The 19,828-nt window shown below is 50.0% G+C and overlaps 1 protein-coding gene across 7 annotated transcripts in view; it reads right to left on the bottom strand.

Annotated features, from left to right (window-relative positions):
• The window catches only part of RAI1 (retinoic acid induced 1), a 2,051,579-nt gene that overhangs the window by 584,806 nt on the left and 1,446,945 nt on the right, over window positions 1–19,828 (bottom strand). For all 7 annotated transcript variants that reach the window (XR_011302221.1, XR_011302217.1, XR_011302220.1 and 4 more), the window contains one exon: window positions 11,737–11,824. The gene's annotated coding sequence lies outside the window, so the exon portion shown is untranslated. The remainder of the gene's footprint in view (window positions 1–11,736; window positions 11,825–19,828) is intronic.

Here is a 19,828-nt window from a genome sequence, read left to right on the forward strand (position 1 = left end):
AACGGGAACGCCCAGAGGACAAAGATTCATTGGACCGCTCTCGTGGTGTGGTCCGGTGCCGATCGCTCGACACGCGTGTTGAGTCATGGCCGGGGCTGATGTATTCAGTGGTGGTAGAATGTGTAGCGCTTTTGACGCCGAGTGTAGTCCCCACAATGTGGCCGCCGGCCCCTCCTTCCGGGTCGGGGGCCTGCGTGCGGGTGTCGGAAGTCACCCCTTTGCCCTCGGATTCGGCGGCATTGCTGCCATCGCTGAATGTCCCCTCAACGTCCATGGCCTCTAGTAGACTGGCGTAGTGGGCCCAGCGCTTGGTTGAGCGGTCCTTAAAGGTCTTCGGCATGAAGAGCCTGCAGGCTCGACACGCAGCCTCGGAGTGGTCTTGTGGGAGACACAAATTGCACGTAAGGTGCTTATCCACCCAGGGAAATGTCCTGTTGCATTTAGGGCAGAATTCAAATGGAGTACTCTCCATAAGGTACAATATGGCAGCGGGCGAATATATATATATATGAAAGGGGGAAAAGAATGAAAGGGGGGGAATAGAGAACCTTTATGACCACCGTCCACTCTCCCTACTGATGGGGCCGAGGCCAGGGGCCTTCCGAGACCCGGAATCCGTCGCGGCAGTCCTCGACGGTTGATTTCTCCAATCTTCACCGGCGTCGGTCTTCGGCATACGGTGGAAGGGGGAAAGGAGAAGTATTAACGTTAACTATAAAACGGCTTAGCGTCAAACGAACTCCGCAACATGCGTCCGACTAGTATGGCGGTAAAGAAAATCTGAGGGTCCTACACGCGTGAGATCATGGGTACAGGGGACGTCGCACTACGGATAGTATTACTGGCACACCCTATTCGACGCCCCTTTTTGAGTTTCGAAAAACAGACTGTAATACTCCGTAGCTTCTACTAGATGACGGCCTATGCACAACATGTGATCTAAGCAGATTTAACAAACATCAGAAACTATCTTCTATCGGTGGGGGATCATCTCGTCTTTTCCTCCTTGATTTCTGGAATCAAAGTGAGCCAATTACCCTTCTTCTCGCTACAATCGTTATTCTTTTTCTTCTTAGACAAGGTCTTTGTGTGCGGACACCAATTACAGTGTTGTTCAATACAGCATAATTGCGCTGGTGGATTCCAGCAGTTTATTTATATTTTACATTCTTTGCCTTCTTTTTCTCTTGTTGGTGTATTTTGTCTCTGATCAGGATACTAGGGTTATATTAGATCATATAAAGCTTTCATCTCATAGCCAACTTCTACTGCTTCCGAGTTTAGTGTAGTGCTTGTGGTGCACTTCAAGGTAATATCTACTGTAAGGTATCATTAAGTAAAACAGACAATAGATTCACTATTTCCAAAATAAAGAATTTATTCTCCTATTTGTCAGGATGGATTAAGATCTAACTTGCCCTACGCTAAGGCGGGATTTCCCTAGCTAAAGAAACTAAGGCTAGTCTGTGTCATTAAGTTCAACTCAAAAGTCAGTCTGTGTCCAAAACCTATACCTTCCCTCACAACTAAAGATATACAATGTGTTGGGATGTCAGCCACCAAAGAAACTGTGTTAAAAAATAAAGTTCTGATCTTTTTCCAGCTCTCGGGCTAGCGTTTCAGCCCCTTCCCCAAGTTCAAAACTGTTCCACACAAAAGACCTCGTGGTTCCCTTCCTCACGTTCAACAGAGTTCCGAAATGTCCCAGGGTCCCTTCCCCTTTGCAGACTTCACCCCTCTCCAATATGTGCGCATCCACTGCAGACCACCATGCGGCACTTGCTTGACTGCCTCCCCCACTACTATGAGGACGTCACAGCCCTTGCTACGCCTCTTCAGATGACTCCATTTGCACTCCTATAACTCCACTGCTTTTTCACTCATCACTTTAACTGTCTCTGCACAAGTTCCCCATCTTCTGTCTCCAAGTCAAATTGAATGCCCAACCAAATTGCTGCTTTCGCACATATGGGCATGTTTCTCAACTGCTGCTGCCTTTTGTCTCGCATTGTATTGCTTTCTGCTGCCTGCTAGTGCCAAACCCATAAGTCCTCTTTAAGAGCGCCTTTTATATCTTTACCCCCCTTTCGTGCCGTACGAGTGCTTTTTGGCAAACTCATTGTGTGTGCTTTTTCAATTGCTGCATTTTGTGCACTGCTTGAAAAACAAACGTGGGTGTCCTTTTTTAAATCTGTGCCAAATTGTCCTCTATTGCACACCTCCTTCGTCAATACCTGCCTGGCTACTAGGCCACCTGGCGAGTTTGTGCATTGTGTAGCCCACCCGCCCCACGCCCCAGTCTCTCTCTCTCCCCTCCACTATTCCCATGGCACTCTCCTATCTATTCTAACTGCTTTTCTATCACCTATCCTACCTCTCTCAAAAGCCTGGAAGTAAAATGTTTTAGAAATATCTCCTGGCCTCCAATCCTGGGCTACCTGTTGTTGGCACCAACGTCAGTGCTACTTCCAGACAGACTATCACGGATCATCTCTTCACTGTCCCCGCTCCAGACCTTTGGACCGCCCACTTGATCTCTACCCTCGCCCCTCCTTCTCTTTACCCATAAATGACGGCACTAGATGAGAAGTACTCTTGGCGTACTTCGCATCTTCTAGGTGCACCATTAATGTCTACCACAATGGCAATGTCATGGCTAAGGGTCCTCAACCCAATCTTTTTCTCCTTGAACGGCGCCTGCTGGCCCTTATCAACTTCCTACCTTCACCTGCTTCTCCTCCTTCCTCTCCCTCTGCACCCCCCCCTTCACCACCTCCGACAGGTGTAATACCTCCCTGTACCCTTCCTCGGAAAACCTTCAAATGTGGTGACTGGCTAAACATAGCCACTCTGAATGCTCAATCTGCTGTCACATTCCTCGGACATCTGCCTCCTCCTTTGATCCTGACGTCCTCGGTCTCACTGCGACTTCGTTCAATGCCAGCTCAGTCGCTGCTTTTGACGCCCTGCTCACTGGTGGCTATAAGATCCTCTCTAAGCCCCTGCCCAAACGATCTGGCAGTGGAGTAGCCCTGATATTTCCTTAGTGGGTCCCTACCTCTATCATACCCACCCAGCCCGACTCCTCCTCTGAAAGTCTTGTCTGCAAACTGTGTCTCTCCCACTCTCTCATCCGTGCCACTATTTGTAGGCCCCCCTGGCCCTGCATCTAACTTCCCCTCTTAATGGGCTGACTTCTCATCCTCCCTTCTGGCCTCTACCTCTAAACCCCTCCTCCATGGAGATTTCAACATCCACCTTGATTCCACTGTTACTGCCTCCACACTCTTCTGTGATCTCTGTACCTCTCTTGCCATCACTATCCTCCCCACCGGACCTACCCACCACACACTAGATTCCTTCATCCACACTGATCTCCTGCCCTCCAATCCTCTCACTACCCTCTCTCCTTGTCTGACCACTCTCTCCTCATCCGAGACATCTAGGCCCCCTGACCGAGCCTCCACCAGCACTGCCAGCCTCCTTCAGGGTCATCCGACCGATGAAGCGAAAGCCAGTTGCTGCGTTTGCCTCCACCGTCGTCCCTCCTCCTTCTCCTCTTGACTCTCCCACTGACTCTGTCCTTGCCAATGTTCATCTTGCCATTACTAACACTCTTGACATTCTCGCCCCTGTGATGAGGATCCACCTGAAACCCGCTTCTAAGCGTGATAGCTGGTACAACTCTGAACTAGCCGCTCTAAAACTCAAGTGCAGAGCTGCTGAATGGAAGTGGCAGACCTCAGGCTCATGCCCTGACAAACTGGCCTGATGCCTGCTCTAAAGGCACTAACATCTCTCTATCCACTCCAAGAAGAGGGCCCACATCCACGTCCATATCTCTGGAGACTAACACGGCTGAACTCTTCAAAATCTGCAAGGAACTAGCCAATCCATCAGCAGTGTCCACCTTTCCTTTTCTCTCTCAGGCCCTCTGTACTGCACTGGCCTCCCATTTCTTCTCTAAAACTCAATACATTCTCACCATTCTCTCTTCTTCCCTGGTATCCAGTGATTTTAATTAATATAAAATAATGAAAAACAATTAAAACAATTTGGTCAAAAAGAAATACTGAAATGCATATATATATATGGGGTAGGGTAAGGGGTCAAAACGGGTGGGGAGGGGATTGCAGTGGGGTTATTAATATAAGCAAACAGGGTGCTTGGCCCTCCTCCCAAAAAAATCTGTTTACCTAATTGCTTCACTGTAAATGCTTTCGTTATTTTTATTAAAAACACATAGATCCTTCCTCCCCTTTTTCCATTCCTCACCCTGTCCCCCTGCCTCCTTTGGCCTCTCTTCCACACCCACTCTCTCCTCCTACTCGCCTATCGCAATGGATGACATCTCTAGAGTAGTCCGCTCTATGAAGGTCTCATCCAAACAGGTTTCTCCCTGCTCTTCCAGAACCACGAAGGACAACATCCCTTCCCTCGCTCCGGCTCTTGCGGACTTCTACAACCACTCCTTAGCACCTGGCTCTTTTCCCTCTTCTCTCCAGCACTCCCTTGTGCACCCCCTCCTAAAAAAAGCCTTTAGCCTACCCCTTGTGTCCAGCCAACTACCGCCCTATCTCTAGCACACCCTTCCTTGGGAAGCTCCTTGATAAGTTGGTCTTCTCCCAACTGAACCCAACACACTGAGCTCCTTGGTTGTTTACATTACCACCGATCTGGATTCCGAGCATCCATATGAACGGAAACTGCTCTCTGAACACCCGTGAAGAACTGCTTGCTAATCTTGACTAACTCTCCTGCTGTTCTCATTCTCCTTGACTTCGCTTCGGTCTTTGACACTGTCAACAATCTATCCTCAAAGCGGCTCCAAGATACTCCTGGTATATCAGACCAGGCACTGGATTGGTTGACCTCCTTCCCCACTGACCGTCCCCTCTCCAGTTCGACTGGGCTCCTTTTCTACCACCACTTTCTCTACATGTGGTGTTCCCCAGGGCTCCATCCTCCCGCTCTTCAATATCTACTTTGCACCTCTTGCTCATCTGATCTCCACCTTCTCTCCTCATTTTCCAGTGTAACACAGATGACACACAGCTCTACTTCAAACTCCCTTCTTCCTCCTCTATCATCCCAGACTGCCTGTCTGCTATCCAGTCATGGTGCACCTCCAATAATCTCTGTCTTAATGCCACTGAGATTCTCCCTACTACATTCTGGCCACCCTCTATGGGCTTTCCACCCTCTCATTCCACTGCGGCCAGAAACCTTGGGGTCAGTTTCGACCCCTCTCTCTCGTTCACTCTTCACAACCTGGATCTTGCCAAGAAAGACCACTTTCAACTGCACCTCCTTAGAGGCACGCTCCCTTTTCTCACCTTCCCCCAGAAGTTCAATGTCACTAGAGCTATGGTCCTCTCCAGGCTGGATTACTGCAACAGCCTCTTTCTCATCCTTCCTCCTCCTTCCCTCCACTCTCTTCAACTTATCCAGAATAGGGTGGCAAGACTTATCCTTGGCCACAAGCCCAGGGACCTTATCTCTCCAGCCATAAAATCTCTCCATTGGCTCCAGGTCACTGCAAGGATAAAATTCAAGACCCTTTGCATCATCCACAAGGCTTTTCGGGGACTGGCACCACGTTACCTGCAACTCTGTCTCACTAAATACTCTCCTTCCAGATCCCTTTGATCTTCTGGCTCCAATTCTCTGTTGGTCAAACGCTTCTCCAAGCAGAGCGCTTGGGGCTGATCTCTCTCTTCGGCTGGCTCCTTCCTCTGTTACAGTCTCCCTCTCCTTCTCCATCTTGAACCAGATCACATTAAAGCGATGGTCTAGTAAAAATATTTATTTAAAAAATAGATAGGCAAGATAAAAAAAACACTAGCATTCTCCGTTTTAAAACTTCCTATGTAAAATTTTGAGCTATTCAAGCTCAAAATTCGCAAAAGCAAGAACATGGGCGCATCCATTTTGTGAAATGGAGGCCCTCCTGTGCTGGCTTTTGCGGCACTAATGAAGGAAAAGCCAGCCAGCTGTAGTAAACAAAGGCTACCGCTGGGTGGCTTTCCCTTCATTAGTGCTGTAGGCGGAGGACGGGGACCGGAGACCAGAGCAGGAAAGCTGCAGCTGAATCTCGGTAAGTGCTATTTATTTTATTTTTTTAAAATAAGCACTAGCTGGAGGAGCCCGGAAAACTTATAAATAAAACCGCAGCTTTAAAAACGTATTTATGTTTGCGGTCGCTTTTCGGAGGAGCCTGAGAAACTCGGAAAGAAAAACTGCAGCGTTTTCCAACACAACCGCGTTGTTTCTGCCTGAATCTGCTTTCCCATTTGGGGCTCTCGGGCTCCCCACAAGGAGCCCGAGAGCCCCAAATGGAAAGCAGATTCAGGCAGAAACAACGCGGCATTGAGGAAAACAACCGCGTTGTTTCTGCCTGAATCTGCTTTCCCATTTGGGGCTCTCGGGCTCCCCACGGGGAGCCCGAGAGCCCCAAATGGGAAAGCAGATTCAGGCAGACAACGCAGCATTTACCATTTCCCATTTGGGTCTCTCGGGCTCCCCACGGGGAGCCCGAGAGCCCCAAATGGGAAATCAGCTGTAGGTAGAAACACTACGCGGCATGTAAACATAACCGCATTGTGTTTCTGTCTGCTGTGGCTTTCACTTTGGGTCTCCGGTGCTCCCCTCGGAGCACCGGAGACCCAAAGTGATAGCCACAGCAGGCAGAAACACACGCGGTTGTGTTGGAAAACCGCAGCGTTTTCCAACACAATAACGTTGTATTTATGTTTGCGGTCGCTTCAAAAGCGACCGCAAACATAAATGCAATGTTTTTAAAGCTGCGGTTTTATTTGTAAGTTTTCCGGGCTCCTCCAGCCCAGAAAACTTAGAAAAAAAAACGCAGCTAGTGCTTATTTTTTAAAAATAAATAAATAGCACTTACCGAGATTCAGCTGCAGCTTTCCTGCTCTGGTCTCCAGTCCCCGTCCTCTGCCTACAGCACTAATGAAGGGAAAGCCACCCAGCGGTAGCTTTTGTTTACTACAGCTGGCTGGCTTTTCCTTCATGAGTGTCGCAAAAGCCAGCACAGGAGGGCCTCCATTTCACAAAATGGATGCGCCCATGTGCTTGCTTTTGCGAATTTTGAGCTTGAATAGCTCAAAATTTTACATAGGAAGTTTTAAAACGGAGAATGCTGGGTTTTTTTAATGTTGCCCATCTATTTTTTAAATAAAACTTTTTACTAGACCATCCCTTTAAGTTCCGCAAACAACTCGAGACCTTACTCTTTTCTACCTCCTCTCTCTCTCCCTCCCATGCTAACCATGCCCTCAGCTTCAATAAGCATTCCAAACCAACTTTGCAACCTTTCAGGTTTTTCAACAGTTCACTTAGCCTGCTCTTTTCTCAAGTCCTTTCAATACTTGATGGGCACAACAGCTTCAATATCTTGATGTTCCTTTGTTCACTCAAAGTAGGGGTTACCCGGTTTAGGCACAGATGTCAGAACACACAGTCCACCTACTACAGGTCACTCAACCGATAACCCATGGCGCGGTTATATCCACTTGTTGTCATGGGACTTTCTTGCTATAACAGGCTCTCTCTTTGGACCCGTTTCAATTGTCCACTTGCAGTTTTTTCTCCTTGGCAATTTCTTGCCTCTGCCACAACGTGACTTTCACACTATTCACTTTGTGGGGTGTTTTCCTTGTGGCCCCCGCCCACCCCCCGCTGTCACACTTCACAGAAGTGCTTAACATGTGTGTTTCACTTGCCTCCTCAGCCCTTGTTACTGGCATTCTTTTGGTTCATACGTTCCCATTGTCCATCAATGCTTTTTACTTGCTTTCACTGTATTCGAAAAATGCACATCATTTTCATTTTACTCGTGATGTACTTTCATGTACTTTGCATGACTTTTCCTTAGTATGGTATTCAATAAAGCATGAAACATTTTGCAGCTGGTTCAGAATTCACAAATCTTTCCTTTGGTCTCCTGTCCGTTTTATAATAAGATTCCAGCTGATTGGCATCTCCTTGTGCCCAAACCCGGTCCCTGGAGTGCCTCAGCGTGACTATTCCTCTCCGTCACTCACCAGTAGCTGGCAGCTCCTCCGGGTGCTTTCGGGTTTCTCCTCTGCAGTCTCTCGCTCCCCTTTCAGTCCCCGGGAGCTCCGACGAGCAGCCCTAGCCTCTTCCCTACCTTCCTGCTGCTTTTGGCAGCTCCCTGGAGTCTTCACTGTCCCCCAGCTCCAGCCGGGGGAAACACGACAATGGATTCTGCAAGGCTCCCGACCTTATCACAGTCTGTTCAGGCTGAAGTCTTTCTTGCTCTCCTTCAGCGCTCGCGTCCTTTTCACCAGCCCCTTTCCAGCCTGCTCCGTACCGGGTTGCCACATCCTTCTCCCCAAGCGGGTTTCTTCCTCCAGGCGGGTCTCTCTTCCTTATATACACCTGTAGCCTTTCAACTGCTCGCAGGTTTAAGTCCTTTGCCTGACCCAAATTAGTGGGACATGCCTGACCATGGTAATGGTGTTTCACGGTTCTCTTATTCGTCTCAGTACCATAGCGTTGTGCACGAATGGAATTGTGCATTACTCCTAGTTGCCTCTTCTTCATCCCAGTCTTAAAGGCATATGAATGTGGGACAGTGTGTGTGCGCGGTTGTGTTTGAAAGAGAGGCAGACTGATGATGGCCTTTCCCTGGCCACCTGGGAAGAGGATCCAATGGGAGTAGATGGGAGGATGCCCTCAGGTTCGTCACACAACTCTTCTTCCGCTGTTACCAAGATATCAGTTACCCGTTTACTCATTGAGCCATGATGCTACCATTGTAACATATTAAAGCTATTCTCCTCATTATGCATTTCAGGTGGACCAAGAGAAAATGAATCTGGTTGTTTATCAGCAATTGATTACATATTTGCTGAACCGACGAGAGAGTCGACCTTTGATGGCTAGCTAGCTGGTCAGAGTTTCACGAGGGATTTTAAAACGAACTACAAAGCTCTTAAAGTTAAGGGTGCCGGGGTGATATGGTAGCCACCCTCAAGATGTCGTAGCTTGAGTTTGCCAGATCTGGGGAGCATGAAGTTACTGTTGTATTCAGCGTGTCACATATATGCAGACAGTTGGGTATGGTTTTCAAGTTCTAATACAAAGTCATCAAGCTGTGGGTTAGTTTGCAACTTCCACAAAGCAATTTTGCGCCCCCTTCACCGTTTATGGATATTTCATTGTTCTGGCTGGAGAAGGATAAAGCAGGAGTTGTTGAAATTAATGAGGTTTAAAGGCGAAACAATGAATATATAAGATGAGGCCTTTTCAGACAATGGTGTGGCGTTCCTGTGGTTTGAGGCACTCACTACTTATGTGTGTGCACATGCTAGCCCCACTTCCAGGAAACCGCACCAACGAAATCTCTTACTATTCTGCCCCACTGGTCCAACAATGCTGTCAAAGGAAGTGCATCTCTAAGCTCACGCCAGGCATGTGAAATAACTTCCCATGCACACACTGCCTTGATCGTTTAACGATGACCCTCACCCAGTATGGTTTAACAACCCACTGAGGGTAAATAAACAATATTTTTTCCTTAGGCGCTTACATAAAACCTGCCTATCCACACTGAACCAGCCTGATATCAGCTATCGTGTGACATGCTAGCTGAGTATTGACATGGTTCCGAGATGTCCCTAACGTGGGTAAAGACTGGGGGATTGAAGGGGAAACTAGTGCTGAATAGAAAGAGTTGCAGAGTCATCCACCAGCTTGAGGGGTGGTGGGAGGGGGAGTGGAAGCTCCTCAAATTGAGGACACTGCAGGCAGAAGGCAGTACTGTGAAATGACGCTCATCCCTGGATACTGATGGGAAAGGGGCGCTACAGCAAAAGTCAGTAATGTATCTCACCTCTGAAATCATAGTGTGTAATGAAGCATCAACAGACATCAGCAACAGACATGCAGAACACAGAAGCCTGGCCTGCTTGTGTCCATGTACCCCCCCAAACGAAGGCAAAGACTTAACCGCTCTGTTCAGCTTTTAGATGGCTCAACCCACCCCTTACGCCCCAATGATTAGCAGCTCTTTGTGTAACTAAATATCCTAAAAATTGGGGTGAAAGGAGGATGAAATTGGTCAAAGAAAGGGACGAAAGTGAATCCAGCCTAGAATATTTTTCCATGTGTTCCATACACCGCCAATGTGTTGCTATACTCAAACCCCAGAAATATGCTAAAACGGGGGGGGGGGGGTGCGTTTAAATTAAACAGTGGCAAAGCCGGGTTACCACAAGATCCAGGCTCAACAGGTACCAAGAAGGGCCAAGCCCAACCTTACAGCACTTTTTAAATATCCCAATTCCCACTGTGTCCCAAACTATGCAGGATATCCCCACTTCTAGGGCCTGATGACATCACACCACCGGGCATCACAGATTTGCTCTACGCTCGCCTCCTCCACTGCCCTGGACTTTAAGGGCTTTCTATGATTTTCAGCACAAGTAACTTACTAACATTGATCCTATGCTTCACTTTTTCGTGGGCATGTAGGCCCTGTGGGGGGGGGGGGGGGGCATTGAGTACTAGGTCATCACTCATGGCCCGTCTTGCGACCTGCTTTTTTCAACTGTCCTCAAGCAGCCACCTCTGCCCAAAATGTTGAGACTAGGCCCATCCCTTTACAGTAGGTAGCTGTTAAGCAGAGCTCTCAAGATTCCTGTGGTCATGCGCGAGAAGGCCATTCAGCCCTGGCTTTGCTTTGAATTCTGGGACTAGTAGTTTAACTAGATTTCAAAAGGAAAAGAAAAAACTACAAGCCCCAGAGTCCAAAGGAAACTTGAGAGCTATGTGCTATGCAGCATTTGTGCAGCATTTGTACAGCAATCGCAAAGCAAGTTTTATGTTGCATCAATTGGCCCCTTCCACACTCCGCAGTTTTCGCACTCTGCCGCTCAATGAACATTAGTATGTCTAGAGAACCAGGGCACAAGTCTGGAGACCAGGCAGGTGGACGACGTCCGACCACTTTTTTGAGACGGGGGCGCCATCCCCCTATGCGTTTAATATTTAAAAAAATCCCAATCTGCCAATACTCACTATGTGCAGTGGATGTTGCGATGTTTCAAACCCTGGCTGTGCCGTTGTAACGACGAGAGACTTAACCACAAGACCACATACAACACAATATCGTGGTGCAGTAAAATATCCCATATCGACAGCCTGCTATAGAAGGTATGTTTTGTTAGGATTGTTAGATTTAAAAGGTGTTTACATTTTATTAGTAGCAAGAGATGCAATAAAAAAAAAGTGTTCATTTGTGCAGTATCTGTGTTCAGCCCGCAGAGCGTATGTTCGTATCCTGGCAAGGCCAACTCAGGACTCCATCCTTCCTAGGTCGATAGGGGAATGTTAAATAGGATAATAATACAGAGCTAAGAAGCGTGAGGAACAGACATACACTTTCTGTCTTAGGTCTCGTGCCCTGTACATCATCCCCCACATTATCTGTAAAGGACTCATCCATTATGCTGCCTTTACGTGCACTGATAATGTAAGGTGACACTGCAATCTCCTCTGTAGTGCCTTTGTTAGGGACTACCCATATGTACCCAAATGTACAGTGACTGAGCACCACATGGTAATTGCTAACGTATTTCTCAAATATCCTTGCCTGCTGGGGCCACCAAGCCACACAACCCCTCCGAGTACCACTGCACCTTGTGGTGGAAGGGAAGCCCCTAACAATGCAAATGACTCCGACTCTCTTACCTGATGTGGGTGTTCAGGGCCGCTGTGTAGTTCGCTGCCTCGGGGTTTCCACTCGCTTCAGCTCTATATGGCCTTGTTTTCCTCCCATCTATAAAGTACAACGTGTTCGGTTACTCTTTATTGTAGCTTTTTTATGCTTTAAGATTCTTAAATCTATTTTTGCGCTACAGATAATTTGACAGCAACAGAAAATGACTTCACTGCAGCACTTGCAAAGCATCTTTATTGCTCAAACACAGCACTCATTCACACGGCAGCACTTGGCAACCTGCATTAGCAAAGCAGTACCTATCCCTCAAATTGTAGGTCAAGCTGCATCTCATTCATACTGCAATACTCGTGTGGCATTTCTAGCAATGCAGTACTTGTGACTCATCATTGCACTGAGGTACAGGCACCTCCAACTAACATGCACTGCTTGTGAGTACACTGTAAATCTGCTGTACCTGTGAAGTCCCTCTCAGGATGATGCAGTACTCGATACCACTTATTATCACTACAGTGCTAACGAGGCAACTTTTGTTTAAAGAACTTACTATTTCATTGCTCGAGGATCACCCCTGCCAGAGAGGCAATGGAAAACAACTTGAACAAATAAAACCAGATGTGTATAAAGATCATCATACAAGATGCAACACTACATTAAGGTTGTAGTATGGTGCAGGTAATGGAACTCGGGTAGTTGCAGAGCGCATGCATGTTCATATCCCGGCACGGCCTATATTCTTCCTAGGTCCAGGACCGTTAAATAGGATAATAGTAACACCTAATATTTCAGCGCTAAGAAGCGTGAGGAATCCAGCATGACTAGTTGTCATTTACATAGCGCCTTTTCCCATTTGTATGGCCTCAACACGCTTATGGCAGGAACACCATTGGGGACTTAAGTACAGGTATGGGAACATTATCAGAAAAAGCTGCATGTGTGCATTTGGCCACGATTAGGAATTCAGTGGGTTGGCTAGGCTCCAGTAATCAACCCAAGAGGTCAGGCACATGGCTGGGTGCCGAAGGAGGTCATGACAGAACGCTAGTGCAAGAGACTCGATATGTGACCAGCTAGACCCAATATAGTCGCATGTTTTTGCTTTATTCTAATGGCAGATGTGTTGAGGCAAGTCTTGTGTAATGATTTGATATGATATTTTATTTGTATCGTGCTCCTACACAAGTATTTCAGAGCACGACGAGGCAAGGGAGGGGAACAGGGGAGAATATAACAGATCTTACTAGGCCCAGTGACATTGAGAACGCGCAAGTGCATGGGAAGGGCAAAGGGGAAAAGTTCATGGAAGGGGGAAGAGTGGAAAGTGAGGAGCAGCGGAGAACAGATAAATAATAATAAATAAAATAAATAGATAATGGAGGCAATAAACAGTGATAGTGCAGCCGGCAAGTGCTGTGTTTATGGCAGCAGAACTGGGAAAGTCTGATAAGTGCAGAAAAAGAAGAAAATGGGAAGGGGTGTGGGGACGGTATGGGTATAGATGCAGTCACCAGTGTAAGGGGTGGCCAGGGGGCAGTGCAGTAGCGTGGCAGCGTGAGCAGCTAACTGGGCCCAGGGGACAGAGGATGGCCAGGTGCACAGTGCCAAGAGAGAGCCGATCAGCAGGAGAGAGGGGGAGCGAAGACAGAAGCAAAGAGGAAGGTCTTGATGTGCTTCCGGAACAGGAGATGGTTCTCCTCAAGTCTTAAAAGTGGCAGGGAGGCTGTTCCAGAGGGAGGCCCCAGCCGAAGACAGATCTACCCCCAGCTCGTTTCTTTGAAAAACAACTGACCCTGAGGGAGTTAAAGGTGGAGGAGCGAAGAGCTCAAGAGGGGAGGTATTTGCGGAGGGATAGGTGAAGGTATTTTGGACCCAGGCCCTAGAAAGCCTTGTGGACAATGCAGAGGGTTTTGAATTTAATCCTTGCATCCACTGGGGGCCAATGGAGAGATTTCAGAGCTGGAGAGATACGATCCCAGGGCTTGAGGCCAAGGACAAGTCTTGCAGTCCTTTTCTGGATTAGTTGCAGAGGGCGGAGAGTGGAGGTAGATAGATTTAGAAATTATAAGTTACTCAATGTAGTGACTAACGTACTCTTAGACCATAGTCCCCTTTCCCCCATACTGTATGGGCGTCCCTTCCAAGGGACGGGAGACAGAACCTTTTTCACCATGCGCTGCCCCGACTCTGCGCTCCAGCGCCACACCTCAGTCCCCATCAACGCAACAACAATGGATCCAACATTGCCTAATGACACCAGTATTACTAGGGGGGAAGTTGGTGGGACGTATGGAGGAAAGGGGACTATGGACTAAGAGTACGTTAGTCACTACGATGAGTAACTTATCATTACTCTGATGTCCCGTCCCCTTTCCTTCATACCGTATGGGCGATTACAACTGATTGTAGTCGAGGGTGGAGAGGCGACCCTCCTTAAGCAAATAGGTTTCTGAGAACCGCCTGTCCGAAAGCTGCATCAGATCTATAGCGGGAATCCAGGCAGTAATGCTTGCAGAAAACCGAGGGAGAGTGGCTGCCGTGCCTATGAATTTGGCAAGGGACATGGCGCTGGAATGCGATGGCCGTTGCCTTGGCCCTGACCGCGTGGGAATCCAGGTTGGCGGGAAGCGGCTTGTGCTGGCCCTCATACGTTTCCTTGATGGCAGAGACCATCCAGCAGGGATAGGGAAGCCTTAGAGGCCGGGTAGCCTGGTCTTGAGCCTCCAAAAGTGACAAACAGGGCATCCTTGGTCCTGTCCAAGTAGAATTTCAAAGCACGCCCGACATCCAGGCAGTGCAGCACTCTTTGTGCTTTGTCCTTAGGATCCGAAAAAACGTAGGAAGGACTATTTCCTTGTTCAGGTGGAAAGCAGACAGAACCTTGGGCAGAAAAGCCGGGTGCGTCCGCGTGACTACGCAGACTCTACAAGCGAGGGAATGCCGACTAGTAAGGCTGTCTTGATGGTGACCAGTCTGATGTCCACGGACGCCATTGGCTCGAATGGTTTGTGTGTCAGTGCGCCCAAGACTATGTTAAGGTCCCAGACCAGGTGCGGTCTCTTGACAGGCGGGTAGAGCCTAGCGAGACCCGTCGGATGTTTCTTGACGATATGGTTGGAGGAGGAACAAATGCCTTCCTCTGAGTTCTTGTAAGCCACAATGGCTGCAAGGTATGTGCGGCATGTGTCCACCTGTATGCCTGAATGAGCGAGGTACGCTGAAAAGGAGAGCCCGTCGTCCAAGGTGCAAGCCAGGGGGTCACTTCACTTGGAGTCTGCCCAGTGGCAGATTCTGGTCCATTTGCTTTCGTACTGGGTCCTAGTGGCTTTGCTCCAGGTGCCTTATATGATCTCCAGATTGGTCCGTGAGAGGCTAAGGTGGCGAAGCGTTACCTGCTCAGGTACCACGCTATGAGGGCTAGATTCCCTGGCGCTGGGTGGATGATTCTGCCCCCCCTGCTGCACCAGAAGATGTTCTGGGCCCGTCGGAAGGTGCATCGGGGGCACATCCGAGAGGCTGAGTAGCTCCGAAAACCATGGCCTGGCCGGTCACCATGGAGCTATCAGAATGATGAGGAGTCGCAAGACTTCTTGATCTTGCAAATTACCCTGTGGATCAGAGGAGTGGGTGGAAAGGCATAGGCTTACATGCCGGTCCACTGGAGGTGAAATGCGTCACCCAGAGAGCTGGGGCTCTGACCTTGCCAGGATGTGAACTGGGGACACTTCTTGTTGTGCCAGGTGGCAAAGAGATCCACGTGGGGGTGACCCCACCGGTTGAAGATCTCTTGAATAATGAGGTTGTTTAGCTGTCACTCGTAATTGTCCACTCCCAGCATGCTGAGCCTGTCCGCTTCCAGGTTGGATTCCCCCGGGAGGTGGACTGCCGAGAGGTAAATGTCATTTTCCAGGGCCCATTCCCACATGCTGATCACCAGTCTGCACAGAGGAGTGGATCTGGTGCCTCCCTGCTTGTTGACGTAGTACATGCTGTTCGAGTTGTCTGTCTGGATGAGGACAACCTTACCCTTGAGAAATGGCACCAGAAATGTGCATGGAGAGCAAGCCTGCCCCCCACTTGAGAAGTGGCAGGAATGCTCTGAGCGCTAGCCAGATGGCGTTCAGCTCCAACCAATTGATGTGGTATTCCTGCTCCTGTCGAGTCCAGGTGCCATGGACCGAGAGATGGTCCAGGGTGGCTCCCCAGCCCTCGAGCGAGTAGTCTGTGGTGATGGTGGTCTGCAGCGAGGGCGACCGAAAGGGCTTGCCCGTCCATAGGTTGCAGTCCATGGACCACCATGTTAGGTCCTGGTAGATAGATGGAGGAATGTTGATGATCTCAGATTGCGAGCCATGCTCCTGATTCCATGAGGCCGCGAAGTGCAGCTGAATCCTTCTAATCCTTAGTCTCGTCTGCGGCAAGTCTAATAGGACCGCTGCCAGTAGACCCAGTAGATGTTGGTACCACCATGCTGAGGTCACCTCTCTGCTGAGGAAGTGCGCGGTGGCCCTCTTGATGGCCGAGATTTTGTCCTCCGAGGGGAAGACCCTCTCGGAGCACATGTCCCAAATGAGTCCCAGGAATGTCAGAGTCTGAGTAGGCTGCAGCTGTGACTTCTTGAGGTTGCGCGAGAAGCCCAGATCGTGCAGTGTGTTTATAAGGGCATGGGAAGAGTGGCGAACCGCTTCCGGAGATGTAGCCCTGACGAGCCAGTCGTCGAGGTATGGGTAGATGTGGAGGCCCTGCCCTCTGAGGGGGGGGCCCCCACAGCATTCAGGAGTCTGGTGAAGACCCTGGGGGCCGAGTAAAGGCCAAATGAAAGGACTTTGTATTGAAAATGGTAGCCCATGATCCTGAACCATAGGAAAGAACGATGGGGCTGCCAAATCGGGACGTGTAGGCACGCGTTCTTCAGGTCCAGGGAGCACATCCAGTCTCCCTTGTCCAATGTTTCCGTTATAAAAGCTGGCCTAACCATCATACATTTTGCATGGGTAGGGAGAGGTTGAGGGTGGAAAGGTCCAGCACAACTCTGAGGCCCACCTGGTTCTTCTTTTGAATGGTGAAAATCCTGGAGTAAAAGCCAAAGCCTCACTGGGAGGCTGGAACTTCCTCCACTACCTGGCTCTCTATGAGCGACCGGATCTCCGCCAAAAGAGTTGCTGTCCCAACCTGTGGAAGTGGAGGGGAGGAGAGGCTGGGATAGGAAGGCAGTACCCAGTGGATACTACAGAGAGGATCCAGGGGTCCGTGAAATTCTGGCGCCAGAAATGTGCATGGAGAGCAAGCCTGCCCCCCACTGGGGACACGTGGACCCGCCGGGGCCGTGTCATGCCCTTTTCCCTCAGAGGTGGACGCTGAGGAGGAGGACTGGAAAAAGCCCTCACTCCCCCCGTACCCCCTTTTTGTTGTTTGCGCCGGTTCGGAGACAGCAAGCGTCCGGCGGCCTGGATCTGCATTCCTGGAAGCCGCGGAACCCTCCATATGTACAACCCTTTTGCAAGCGCTGCTGAGCTGGTATTACCCAAATGGACCTTTTACAATTGACCTTTTGCACAATTGACCTTTATATTATTTTAGTTATTTTATATATGTATTGGGTTGGTTTTGGATTATAAATAATATAAGGGGACTGGGTGGAGGGTTGCAGGGGGTTTTGGATTGGGGGATTGCGGGGGGGTTTCCCCCCACCATATATGTCCTAATTGACCTTCTAAATTAGGTCGATTCTCCCAAGGTCAATTGTGAAAAGGTCAATTAGTATACAACCGCTGAGATTGGGTGTACGATTTGGGCGTGGTCTTTGTAAGAATGGATAGAGACTTTGCCGTTTGTAAGCCATTTTTCTTTTTGTCCAGCTCTTCATCCGTAGAGGAGTGGAAGAGGTCCCCACCCCCTCGAACGGTAGATCTAGAATGCGCTCCTGGACATCCGGGTTGAATTTCGTTGCCCGGAGCCAGGCTGCTCTTCTCATGTCCGCGGCAATGCAGATGGCACGGACTGAGATATCAATATGAGCCACTGTTCATTCCATGAGGTCATGAGCCACGATCTTGGCTTCAGCTAGCCCCGCCTTAAAGCATGATTGGCACTGGGTGGGAAGTTCCGGGAGGAAGTCCGCAATTTCCCGCCATAACCTTTGGTTGGCGGGGCCAGCATGATACCTGCGTTGGCCCGACGAAGGTGCAGGGATGCGTTGGAGCAGTGATCAAGAAGAGTGTGGCTGAGGATGGGTCGAGAGCAAGAGTGTATCCCCCTCCATCTGCCTGTACTTGGTGTCCAGGCATTAATTGACAGTCTGGACCAGGTGGGGCTTGAGCCAGCCCTTCTTGGCCAGGGAGACTACATCGGTTTGAAGTGGAATCCCCGTGTTGGCAGAGGGGCGTCGTGTGAGGACTTCAGCCAGAACCCCCTCTGCCAGCTGTTCAACCTCTGGTTGGGGGAGGCCCAGGTACTCTGCCAGACCAGCAAGACGTTCGTGGAAGGCCCTGGCTGAGGATGGCGTGTCTGGCTCCTCCTCCTCGTCTGTATCCTGCGGATCTGGAGGATCCTGTGGAGGAGGAGTAGATGGCACTGGAGGCTGGGGTACAGGGACCGCAGTCAGAGGTTGCAGAGTTGGCTGTGGAGCCGGAGGAGGGGGCTGCAGCGGGGCCTGGGGCCTGATGAAGGCATCTGTGGTGCTGCTAGCATGGCGGGGAGGACTTCCCTGATGGCGTCTTTGATGATAACCCCCATCAGAGAAGACCTCATGAGGCCGAGGAACTTCTTGAAGAGCACCTCCTCACTGGCCAAAGAGGTGGCAGGGGGTGCCGACAGGGTAGCGGAGGACTGCTGGAGCCGCTGCATACCCTGTCCATATGGACGCAAAGGAAAGGTGCCCTGCGCAAATGAGGGGTAGACTGTAGGACACGTACCTGGTTGAGGCCAGTCCCACCTTGACACTCGTTCTTCGCCGAATTCCTGCAATGGCGTCTGAGGGGTGCCCCTTTCTGGCGCGGCAGCCATTTTGTCAAGCTGCCTGCCACGTGCCTGCGACGTGGTGCTTGGCCCGCTGGGCCCGGCTTCGTCCAAGACTCTTGCGTGTGGATCACGAGGCCTACCCTGCTCGTCGGTCCTTGGCCCGGTAGGTGGCACACCCTTGACCCAGGAGTCGGTAGAGCTGCGTTTAGGCTCCCCCTCTGGCGTATTGCTGGTATTAGGGCATGGCCCCTCAGACGTATTGCCGGTAGTAGGGTGTAGCCCCTCGGCCATGGTGCCGGTAAAAGGGCGGAGCCCCTCGGATGTAGACCTAGTAAAAATCTTCCGGTCCCTCAACACTGCGCCCGGGAGCATCCGAGGATCCCTTGACCCGAAGGCCGGAAGCTGCAGCAGCCTCAATGCACGTGCCGGTAGAAGGACCTGGCCGGTCCCTCCCACGCGGGAAAGTCCCTGGGAAGGAGTCTCCCTTGTGGGGTGCGCTGGAAAATGTCGGCCCTTATTTAGGCCTGGTTCGATGCTTCACAAAGTTCTTGAGATCCTCTGGAGGCAACCGAAGAGCTCCCTCCACCTGGCTAGTCTGTTCTTCAGCGCCTTCAAGGACAGCGAGTCACACGCCGAACATGATTGCCAACTGTGGACTGGTCCAAGTCAACGTAGGCAGAGGGCATGGGGTTCTGAAGTTGGGAAGAGCCTGTTGCAGGATGGGCACCTGCTGAACCCTGTAGAAGTCGACATGCGCCGGGGATGAGCGTGACGCCTGAGGACAGAGTACCTGAACGATAGATAAGACAAAAAAGACAAAGAGAAGAAGTATCCGTGCGTGGAATTACATGGCCGAAGCCAAGCCCAGGAGAGCTGGTGAATTCGGAATGTTACCATTGACGCGGAAAAGGGGTCTGAGGTCTGGCGCCAGAGGGTAGAGCCAGGTCAGCGCATGTTCCCTGCGCCGCGCCCCCGAGCGCCTCTAAATTTAAATGGGAAGGAGTTTTTTTTCTGGTGAAAAAGGTTCCGTCTCCCGTCCCTTCGAAGGGACGCCCTTACAGCATGAAGGAAAGGGGACGTAAGAGTATGGTAACTTGCATTGGCAATTAAAAACAAAACTGCAGCAAACAAAACCAAAAAAAGATT

The sequence above is a fragment of the Ambystoma mexicanum genome, chromosome 2p (assembly GCF_040938575.1).
Source record: "Ambystoma mexicanum isolate Mex_15411 chromosome 2p, UKY_AmexF1_1, whole genome shotgun sequence".
Lineage (NCBI taxonomy): Eukaryota > Metazoa > Chordata > Amphibia > Caudata > Ambystomatidae > Ambystoma > Ambystoma mexicanum.